We start from the raw sequence: 12359 nt of genomic DNA, 5'->3' as shown, positions 1-12359 counted from the left end.
ACATTTAATTTCTTAATATTGACATGACTAGCTCTGTCAGGGCTACTGGATCATTTTAACGAATATGCTTGAGAAAAAGCATTAACCAATCTGTTTTCTCTCTCCAGCTATGGGTGAAATAGTAGGGTTCACTTGACTCTCAAGTTGTAGTATGTCAACTAGTCTAGTCTGAAATAACGCTAACTTGTAACCCGCATAGTGCAACTATGACCAGACCTATACATCATTGGTTCCCAACCACTGTGTCGTGGTTCTGCGGAATGATCATTGGTATGTCGCGAAAAGATAACTAGAAGCTATTTCATTTTGTTTAATAAAGACATTTAATTTCTTAATTATGATAACACCGCTTGATTCAAAATCACTAAATTTCACGCATAATAATTGGTAAGTTTTTTTTATGGTTTATGTTAGTGATGGGACGATTAATCAGAATATCTGGAGTTTTTCAAAGTATCGGAAATCGGTATCGGAGCTGAATAATCCAGGCACGATTTTGATAGCAGATATTTTATACAGGATATGTTGATTTATGTGAATAAAAATTTCTCCTTATATAATTTTTTTTTTGTTTTTTATTATTTTTTTTATTGTAAAAAGGCTTCTATGAGTAAAAAATTATTTTTTGTGATTTTTGTGCTGCAGAAAATTTTTTTTTTTTTTTAAACTCAATAATGTGACGTCATGTAAAAAAAAAGGTTGGGAACCACTGATCTAAGGTGAAAAGTCTATGAACTCTGCTATGCCACTGTCAAATTTTATTTCATTTATACGGTTCTTTTATATACTGATACCGGTGGAAAAAGGTATTAATCCAGAATCCTCCCCCTCCCACTAAAGCATAATACAACAACTTCTGCATATTTTAGATGAAGAAGCCAAAAACATATCTCTGTTAACATTTTAAACTCGACTAAATCCTAGATTGTAGAATACCAAAAAATGCTCAACATGAAAAGTTACAGGGCCAAATGATAGTAAAATAAGAAAATTCAATAATGCCCAGTAAAATCATTGCTACAGTTTCAAGTTACAACTATCGTCAGATAATTAAAATGTATCTAAAAAAAATGAGATTTTCATGTAGATTTTAAACTGTGATATTATCGACGCCACCTCCCCTCCAAATTTAAGGAAGATAAAATAAAACTATAACAAAAAGAAAAAAAAAAAAGTTGATCTGCAAAACAAAGGTTATAGGAAGTGAGTTTAGTAGAAAGTCAATGGCAAGGAAGTTGTTCAAGGTACACAAAGATAAGATGAAATAGGATTGTTAATCAAGTTGTGACAGCGATTTGAGACAAAAAGGACCGGACGATAGAGGTCAATGTATTCAGAGTTATTTTATCAGCAGTTTTATAAGTGGTAATGAGTTTTGCGACAGTTTACAGTCTTGTGTTTGCAATAATTAGGGAATTGCCAGTTTAGGACAGTTAGTGGCTTGGAGGTTCCCCATAAAAAATGAGAATCAAAGCTGGGCAAGGATAGATCAGATGGAGAAGAAAATTGCTGGGGACCGACGCAACAAGACAGCTAGAGATTGGGGTTCCTTTTTCTATGCTATGTATCACACGCACACGCACACGCAATACTTAACTGATTTACATCTAGTACTCGTCTTCTGTTGCTTGATTGTAGTGCGATCACAAAGATGGTCATCGGTCAAAAAAAATGATATGAAAGCTACAGTTATGTTTTTGATATTCATTATTGAGCTTTCTTATTTTCTGGTGACATTTTCGTAAACAAGACGTTAAACAATATGAATCACATTGTCTGTTCACACAAACTTGTGGGGTTTTTTTTTTGCCAGTGAGAGATCAAAAAATAAATCAAAAGTCTTTTTTACATCTACACTCTGGTCTCTTCTTTCATCGTTGCTTTTTCATGTGTGCCATTCCCTGTATGGTTGCATCGTCTAGTGGCTGTTGATTGGCTGTTTATCTCTGGCAATTAAAACTCATCCCTAGAAACATAATGGAGATTTGTTGGTAGTTTCAAAGGTTTTATTGGGAAGAGAAAGGTCGTTCACAAGGAGAGAAACTAGAAGTGATTCCTTACTTAATTCTCTTACTTAGCCTTAAAAATGGGCAAGGGACGGACAGATTCTTAAGGAAATATCCCTTAGATTCCTATGTTGGGCACATCTGTTTTATCTGCTACCATGACTCAAACTGTCTCGAAACTGACCTTTTCTGAATATGTGATTCTATCTAATATCATCGACACCTGCTTCTAGCGTGTTTTGTCTAGAGATCTGACCTTTGGCCCCTCTTGCCTCAATCACGCTATTTACATTTGCTGCCAGGTTATCTGACATGTATTTAATGTATCCTTTGCCAAAATTCATACCAGTTAACATAATCTCTACTTACTCGCTAGAGTTCCAATATATAACATTACTATATATATATATATATATATATATATATATATATGTATATATTTTCACTAGATTATATGATATGATATGCACTATGATGTGTATATAATTTTATATTTCACCAAAATAGTTAACATTGAATTTACATTTGAAATTTGTGTTTAGCTTTGAAAATGCATTTTCTCAGGAATCATTATTGATTTTTTTTTTTTTTTTTTTTTTCATACAAATAAAACTGTTTCAGAATCCTGTTCTGATGAAAGACACTGTTATAAATTAATTTTGTGTTATTTTATGTAAATGAAAATAGACATCGTTTGGAAATATCTGTAATTGACAATTGTGTGTACTCTTGATTTTGAATATGGTTTAAAAAAAAAAATTGAATCTTTTATAATGTGTGGAGAAGATAGAGGAGAACAAAGTCGATTTATATATAAATAAAAAAAAAAAAAAATTAAGCTTAGGGTCAGCTAGAACCCCAATATGAAAAGTAAATAGTTTACTGTTTAGCTTACTTAATCACAGAATGAAAGAAATTTAAAGTTAGATTTAGTTGCTGCCAAAGTTGTAGTGAAGTTTCAACGTCATGTATGGTCTAGAGAATTGTAATAGCGACAATCAAATTGCAATTATTAAATGGATATCCTGTTTAATTTATTTCTCCAATTTGGTAATTTCATATGGAATGATTGTTGTTGTTGTTTTATTCATTTTTTTTTGTTTTGTTTTTGGTCTCCACTGAGTTTATGTGTGTATACAAGTTATATAAGAATTCTTGTTTTTCTTTTTTAGATTATTATTTCCTTTGCGCTGTGCTAACTTTGTATTTTCAAATGTTAAAAATATGTTTTAAATTTAAATAAACATAAAATATTCACAATACCATTTTAAATATCCCCCCTACATTAATCCCCTTTTTATAACACAGATTAAAAAATCTTTCAATTACAAATAACATTTCTCAAAATTTGATGGAGCATATATTCTCTATTGATTGATACAATCAGTAAAAAAAAAAAAAAAATGGATAACATTTAGAAATTAATGTTTCCTCTTAAAAAACAAACAAACAAACTGATACAATGTTTGGTAATTTGTATATAATTGAATAATAGATACTTGGACGTGGAAATTAGAAGAAAAATCAGGAAAGAATCATTTCTGTCATTATGCCCAACTTTTTATAAAGTCCAACTGAGGTCACAAACTTTTTAATTTAATATGTATATTTAATTTAATATGTATATATATATATATATATATATATATATATATATATATATAAGATGCGTTTTATTTTTATCACTGTTTTACGTACCTTTTTTCTTTGGTGTGTTAAAAGTTCTCATTTACTGAAAAATAGAATTTTTATAAATTATAAGTTTAATTGTTTTTTTATGACGGATATTTTTATTTTATTTATTTATTTTTTTTTACATGGAATTCACCGCTTATCAAGGCCCAATGGCCACTCGGGGATAAGGGTCATTAAAATTAATCAATTATTAAATGCATTAAAATGTAAAATAACTCTATGTGTAAGCGCATATATATATATATATACATATATATATATATATATATATATATATATATATATACACACACACACACACCAGGTTAAAGGTATTCAAGAGTGATAACTAATGAATTTAACGAGGTTATTAAGAGTGCTCAATAAAAGAAAAGCAATATATATTTTATTAATATAAACAAATTTACAAGGTTGCGACATTGGATATGCTAATATTGTAACTTATCATCACCTAACGCCGTTTACTGTATATTTTAGTTTTCACTTTTAATTCTCATTTTCGCTCCTTCGCACTTTTACTTCAACACCTGAAGATGATTCGTGGATGAATCGAAAACGCTCGTGACAGCAACAATTATGGATTTTGATATAAAAAAGATTATACGGAAAATAAAAAAAAGAATCATAAAGCAAAGTGTCTCCGTTGCATTTAATAATATTTGTTTGAATATATATATATATATATATATATATATATATATATATATATATATATATATATATATATATATAAGTAATAGGAGCAAAATTCGCAAGTAAAGAAAAGATTAATAAAAAAAACTACTTTTCAAATTTGGAAGTGTAGAAATATAAATATAGAAATATTATTGGATATTGTTGAGTATTCTTTTTAATTTTTTCCTATAAACTTTTATTTTCTTTCAAAAAAAAAAAAAAAAAAGAACTTTTTACTCGACCGTTTTCAAAAATTGAGCTCACCAGCAAAAATAGATATTTATCTATACTTAACTTTTGCTAAAGCTTTTTTTTTACTCTGAGGAGAAGAGCCTATCTTTGAAACTCCATGGAATAAGGAATCTTTCACCTTTTTTTTGTATTCCTTGTTTTGAATAAAATATTGTAAATTCAATTCTACAATATTTTGACGTTTTCTACTTATATATATATATATATATATATATATATATATATATATATAACAATTTTGCTAGATTCCAAAGTTCAATATTTTATCCAACTTACCAATCATTTTTTTTTTTTTTTTTAAACAAAAATTTTGATACATTTACCGATCTGTCTCGTTTATCGGGGGAACAACCGATATGTGTACTGGATATTTCCTCCATGGACTCATCAGAAAAAAAAAATAGAAAATTCTCAAAAGAAAATGATGCATAGCAATGTAACAGATGAAATAAAAAAAAAATTATAAAAAAATGACTCACATCGAATCCATTTCCAGTTGTGTGAATTTTGTAATTTCTATCCATTGTGAGCATTACCCTGTCTTGTTTACATATGCTCTGTTTTTATGTGTTAATAAACATTGAGCTTCTGATTGAAAAAGATTATATTATAAAAATTATATGCAAAAGCGTACATTTTCACAACCCTATATATATATATATATATATATATATATATATATATATATATATATATATATATATATAATGTGTGTGTGTGTGTATTATTGATGGGATGATTCCTAAATTTTCCCCGATTCCAATACAATTACCGATTCTGATTCTTTTTAAATTTATGAAGTTTTCATTAGAGATTTGTTGCTTTATTTTTGAACTAGCAAGGGGCACTCATCCTTGCCCGGTTGTAAAATACGCTTAAATATATTTTAATTCATGCAGATTTTGTATTTATCATTGCAGAGTATGTTCTCTATTGTATATTATAAATAATATGTATAATATGTATAATACTGATTTCAAAAGTCAAAAATAAAATGACTTGGGTGCCATCAGCTAGAATCAAAAGCAAAACATTTATCATTCCAGCTGCATTCCCAACCGTTTCAGCTATCGACAAATGGATAAGAAAGATATAAAATTAAACCATTTCTTTGAATGAATTTACACATGTGCAAAACTAATAGAAATATGTCAGCAAGTTGAAATAAATATTTTGAATTTCAACTTGCCGACATATTTATTCATGCATCCAAACAAAGATTTTACTCTTAAACCATCCTTGGTATATTATTACTATTTTCTTGTTAATTTCAGTGTAATGTGACCAGTAGTTTATCGGTTAAATATTTTCATACAGACACACACACATACGTATATCTATTTTATTTATATAGATTACTGTAAAACCTATGAGTAATATCTGCATATGTTTTTGCAAACATAAAAAAAAATATACAATCGGCGTGCGTATATTACACGGGTAGATCTTTCTAAATATTTTTTCTCAAATGTTTTCCTTGTCGAAACAACTAAAGATTTATTTCTCTTTTAAAACAAAGTCGACTTGTATTAGTTTCTCATTTGTTGACAATATGTTATTTGAATGTTTTCACAAACAATCGAAAATAGTTGACGATTGGTATGCCAAATAATACGGTGTAGGAACAGAATAGTTAACAAAGCCTATGTAAAGAATGAGTTTCTGAATAACATATTTACTATTTACAAAACCATTCTTAACATGAGAAGAACGGGGCAGGATGCAGTGTTAACTATTCTGTATATTCCCGCTATCAAAGAATGTTCATGTTTTTACTCTAATTATAAAGATTTGGTTACTGCTATTGTCAATATAGCGGTTATGTAGTAGACTAGCAGGCTGCCCGGCATTGCCTGGTCATAAAATATGCTTAAATATAATATTTTGATTAATACAATTTTCACAATTATTATTATATTGGACCCAATATATATTAATGATTTAAAAGGTTAAAAACAAAAAAATGACTTGTGTGCCACCACCAAGAATCGAAACTAAGACGTTTAGCTTATGATTTACTTTTTCTTTTGACGTTAATGCCTGAGCTATGAAGACATGTTTGCTGCAAGGCTAAAATTAAAGCATGAACCAATAGCTATTACATTATGCATGCATATCCATAATGTCGTCATTCGACCTTCACCTGGCAAATTCCATTTTTTTTTTTTTAATTTCATATTTTTGCATCAATTTTTCCTGGCTAAAACCCAAATATCATGTTTCGCATGGGTTTGAATATCCTATATATTAAGTTTCACATTTCAATCTGTGGCCGATTTCTCAATTGGATAAACCAGAAAAGTGGAGATTGTTGAGCTCCCAACGATCACTAAGAGAAAATAACCTGAAACAACAACAATTACAATTAGAGATGCTTTGCTGCCTAAAAGATGGATATTTTAAGCTGGTTTAAGCTCATTTGTTGCTGCGGAGTTTCTTTTTGCCTTCTCGATTTGAAGTTAATTTTTTAAATCGATGTGAACACTAGGATACTTCAATTTAAGTCAAATGAACAGCAAATGAGGTTGTTTGAATGAGGTATAGGTTGTTTAAACAGTTACATTCAATTTAGCTTAAATTTGCGGTTTTTGAAAAAATGACAAGTACGGACTTCTTTTTGACGCCACTGTGTATACACATGCATAAATATATATAGAAAGAGGTTTGTGTTTAGTCTTTTTACGCAAATATTATGCAAGTATAAATCAAGTAGAATATCTGCATGAATATAATTACACATAATAGTTAAAGATGATCATCCCATAAGAAAACGGAAAAAAACTAATAGGGAATTAATTAAAATGAATGTTTAATAGAATATGCAAATTAGCTAGATCTTTTGCAGATTAATGTAATTCCACGACCCTCATATAACAAAGTTTGATTTTCTTTGTAAATAAATAGAAAAAAGCGTTTTTAATATGAATATCAATACAGAAAAAAAAATTATAGGAGTATAGATTGGTTTGTTTTAATATGAAAAAAATTTTTTTTAAAAGATACAGGTAATAATAATAGAAATACTAATACGAATGTCAAATTTGGAGTTTAATACCGTCGGCTAAAAATGAGATTTTTATTTTGTTTTAGGTGATTACGTGTGAACACCTTGAAAAATTTGCTGGAAAGAAAGAAAAAACAATTATTTCAGAATTTAGACTGGGAGATAAGTTTTGTGTGTAAATTTAATGTAAAATGAACATCAATTTCTAACTTTATAGGATGTTCACAAAATTTCTTTTAGCTCTAATTCTGACTGGCAAGGTCGTAAAAATATATATGCACAATCGCTTAGACACCTTCCCCCAAAAATAAATGCACAGAATTTATCTCCTAGAGAAAAAATAACTATTTTTGGTTAACTGCTCTAAAATGCCTCAGAAATGGGAAATCATTTTAGATTAAATACATGAAGCAGATCCTCCACTCTTAAATAATTGATTTTTTTGTTGTTGTTTTTCTTCCTGCCAAGTTTTTCAGCATATTAACATGTAATTACCTAAAAAGGTAGAATCTCGTTTTAGTTTGGAGGGGTTGTTTAGCTGGGGGCGTTAATCTACAATAATAATGATACTTATAAGTTCCTATATCGTAAGGGAAGTTGTTTAATTTCTGTAAAGATGCATTAAAATATAAGTTTAAATATGAAAAAAGAATTTTTTTTAGTAATTAAATTTTTACTCCATTTTAAATACCTTTAGAATAGTTCTTGAATAATACACTTACATTTTGATGTTGGCAAATGTTTCACTGTCTTTCATGTGTGTCTTGTCAGTGGAATAGAAATGTAACAAATAAACCACCAAATAATAATTCTAACCAACAATCATTTTTATTAGTTATCTTTGATTTTATTGTCTTCTATATCCATTCCAAATCACCGAGTATATATTTAGAAATTTTGTTTTACAATCAGTATACAGACATGAGGAGGGGAGTGAGGTCTTACTTCAGACTGAAAACGATGAATAACTTTCACTATATCGCATTGATCGCAGCAGGAATTCCTAAGTCTAATTAATAGAAACAGAATCAAAGAAGAATTGATGCCAAAGGATTTTTCACATGGAGGTGTGAAAATTTACAAATTCATTTATACAATTTCAAAACCAAACTTTTGAAATTGTATAAAGTTCTCATTTTTTTTTGCACTTTAGCATACCTTGAATATTTGCCAATACTGACTGAGGAATTAAACAAAAGTATACTGAACAAAACTGAACTGGAAAAAAATCCAACAGCATTAAAATAAATGAATTAAAAAGATTTGAAAAGAAATGATGTTTAACAGTAATTTTTTTTAAATAAATGAATTAAAAAGACTTTAGCATACCTTCATACATTTTTGTTTTCTTCTCTCCGAGTTTTTTAGGGGTTCACACATAATCACTTGAAAAGGTATAATCTTATAATAATGCACTTACATTTTAATATTTTTAGCATGGAGGTGTGAAAATTTGGAGGTATTCCTAAGTTTTCTGCACTGGGAAAGAAATGAATACTTCCATATGGAATGATATTTTGTTTACACTGAATTCATGTATTTTTATTTTGTGCTAACTTAGCATTTACTTTGTAAGATCTTTTTTTATGTTTATTTTGGATTGGTTCAGTATGAAATATAGCAGCTAATATATTTTCAGCTCAGAATCAGGAAACCCATCAATAATTTTAGAAAAAAATAAAAACGAAAATAACACCATTTTAAAGTTTTCTTTTGTTTTTGTTTTTTTTACTTGAGGGTCAGCGCTTATCAAGGCAGTCTAGGATAAGGATTCATGAGTGTCAGGTAGTTAGACAACACTGATGATCAGTAATGGTGGAACTTGAGTAGAGTTTTTTTATTTTATTATCAACGAATGTTTTTGGTTATTATTTGAGACGCATACTCAACTGAACATATGGACACAAACACATGCATGCACAAACTATAATAAGAACCATTAGCAAAGGAAAATATGTGCAGTAAGAGATAGAGAGAGGGGGGAGTAACCTTTTTACAGAGTGTGGATCCCATCAAATAATAGTGAACAGCAGTTCAACAGCTGAAAAAGCAACTAATAGAGTGATTTGTATCACATACACACGTGACTGTAATGACCTAAGCATTATATGAACTTGGCAGTGGGCGAAATAATATGCCTGGTAGTGACACCATATTTTCATTTTTGTAACCGTTTGTTTATAAAGGAAAGAATTGGATTCCAGAACATGAGAATTTTCAAAGCTCAACCAATCAGAATGGATGGACTTTGATGAGGGAGCCTTTATTATTTATGAATAAAAAATTGGAAAGATTATGTTAGGTCTATGTATTCTTGAGCCAGTTATGTAGAATTTGTGCCAGTGACAACTGGTAGCAGTAGTAGGACTAATTATTTAGAGAGAAAAATAGGGACTCCTTTCTATATAGATGTTACGATTGTGATGCTGTTGCTCATAGGATGCTATGTAGTATTATAATATCACGACTAAATGTGTCTATAATGGTGTTCGAAAGCTATATAAGCTAGTGGCTATTAGCCTACATGTATTGAATTTGTATGTGACATCTGTTGTGGTAAATCTAAGCTACTTTGGTTCAAGTGGTTATTTCTGCAGTCATTTTATTATATATGGAGATGAGATGACTGACCAATTTTTATGATTTCAGGTTAAAATGAACAGCTACATCAGGTATTGTAATACACCATACTAAAGCCTAATTATCACAGCTAGTGAAAAAAGTAAAAAATAGAAAAATAACATTTTGATTGGACTGATTGATCTTTGTTAGACCAAATCACCTTACTCTGCAAGAAAAAAAATGTCAATCGAAATATTAATTTACTTGTTCGTACGTCCAGTGTCATAAAAAAACATCATCATCGCAAACATTAATTAATGAGAAACGAATTATCTCCCTCTATAGTCGCTCTTTATCCGTTTAAAATCATTAAAACCATTTCCTCTCAAAAAAACAAACAAAAAAAAACATGGATATCGATTGACGGTTTGAAATCGGCTATTTTATTTTATAATTTAAAAAAAAAAGTTATATTGAGAGAAGACTGTAATTTTTTTTTATTATTGTTTCTTTTTAAAATTAAAAAAAATGTGTCAGTGAATTGACATCTGTTCCTTTATAATTTATATTAAAAATTATTCAGTAAAAAAAAAAAAAGATGCTGTGTGTTGAATTTTCATTGAAAAAAAATCTAAAATTTTTAAATCAATTCCTTTTAGCTTTAAAAGGTTTAAAAGAATTTGCTAAAAAATTGTTTTGAATTCGTCGTTATTTATCTTATTTTTTATTAATTTTATTTATAACTAGCAGCTGCACCACGTCGGCACACACAACGCTGAGTCGAACATAAAATCGAGTACACTCAACATCATCTTACCATCAACGCTTACTCTGTGAACTCGGAGAAATGGAAAATTCCAAAATGTACAAGACAAAATCACTGAAAAAACAAAAAATATCCTAACTAAGGGTAAACTAATCAGTAAACGTTGGATAAAATGATGGTTAAAATTATTACGAACTTGCCAGGATTCGAACCTGGAATCTTCTGATCCGTAGTCAGACGCGTTATCCATTGTGCCACAAGTCCTGTCCGTATACCGAAAGATGTTACCACGGCTGTATACAGACAGTGCTAAATTCCGTTCACATGGGCAGGTAACTTTTTCGACAATTGCACAAAACAGCCCAAAAACCCTTATTTCGGGCTTTTTGTGTGACTCGGTGTTGTTCGTTACGAACCATATATAGATAAGGACAATCTAGGGGCTCACACCTTTCAGGGAAAAAAGAACTTTTCAATTCAGTGCATCCATTCGAAAGTTTTATTGGTATATATATATATATATATATATATATATATATATATATACACACACACATAAATAAATTAATAAACATTTAGAATTTTATTAATAGTATAGATGTGTTTTAAAAATTTTCAACTACCATGGAATTTCCACGGTTTCTGTTAGTATTTATAATCGTGACACGAATCAGATGGGTCTATTTCTTTTAGATCAAATCGGGTACAACTTTGTCATGTGATCCGAGTTTGCGCTTGGCATCCATAAAGAAATGCAACATTTCAACTCATTTTATTTATAACTTAAAAAAAAATGCTGAAATTATTAAATTTATATAAATAAAACAGTAGATTTCCGAATATTATGCAATGTTATTTATTGCTGATTACACTTGTGTGTGTATGTCTGTCTGTGTGCAAATATTTAACCGATGAACTTTTAAACTACTGGTCACATAATATTGAAATTAATAGGAAATAGTAATCATACACCAAGGATGGTAACGAGTAAAATCTTTGTTTAGGTTGATGAATTACGTGTACATGGTGGCAAATTGAAATACAAAATGTTCATTTCAACTTGCCGGCATATTTCTATTAGTATTTTGTCTTTTTTCTTCCTTATTTTTATTTACTTTTTTTCTTTGTCCTTTTTCTTTAAAAAATTTTTTTTCTTTCTTCCATCCTTCTTTCTCTTTCCTCTTTCTTCTCCTTATTCTTTCTTCCTTCTTTTTCTTTTTCCTCTCTCCCCCCCCCCGTTCTTTCTCTTTCACCTTCCTCCTTTTTTCGTCCTTCGTCTTCCTTCCTTCTTTTTTTTTTTTTTTTTTTTTTTTTTTTTTTTTTTTTACAAAGGCATCACCACATTATCAAGGCCCAGAGGCCACTCAAGGATAAGGGTTATTCATCATTCGTCCTCCAT

At 29.3% G+C, this 12359-nt stretch overlaps 1 non-coding gene across 1 annotated transcript; it reads right to left on the bottom strand.

The window, feature by feature from the left end:
- Positions 1 to 11151: 11151 nt before the first annotated feature.
- On the bottom strand, positions 11152 to 11224 carry Trnar-acg (transfer RNA arginine (anticodon ACG)). The gene has a single exon. It is a non-coding gene; the product is annotated as a tRNA-Arg (tRNA).
- Between the last annotated feature and the right edge of the window lie 1135 nt (positions 11225 to 12359).

This window comes from Euprymna scolopes, chromosome 20, assembly GCF_053919585.1.
Source record: "Euprymna scolopes isolate OS-2025 chromosome 20, ASM5391958v1, whole genome shotgun sequence".
Lineage (NCBI taxonomy): Eukaryota > Metazoa > Mollusca > Cephalopoda > Sepiida > Sepiolidae > Euprymna > Euprymna scolopes.
The sequence above is the reverse complement of the archived record's forward strand: the minus strand, read 5'-3'. Positions and strand labels throughout refer to the sequence as shown.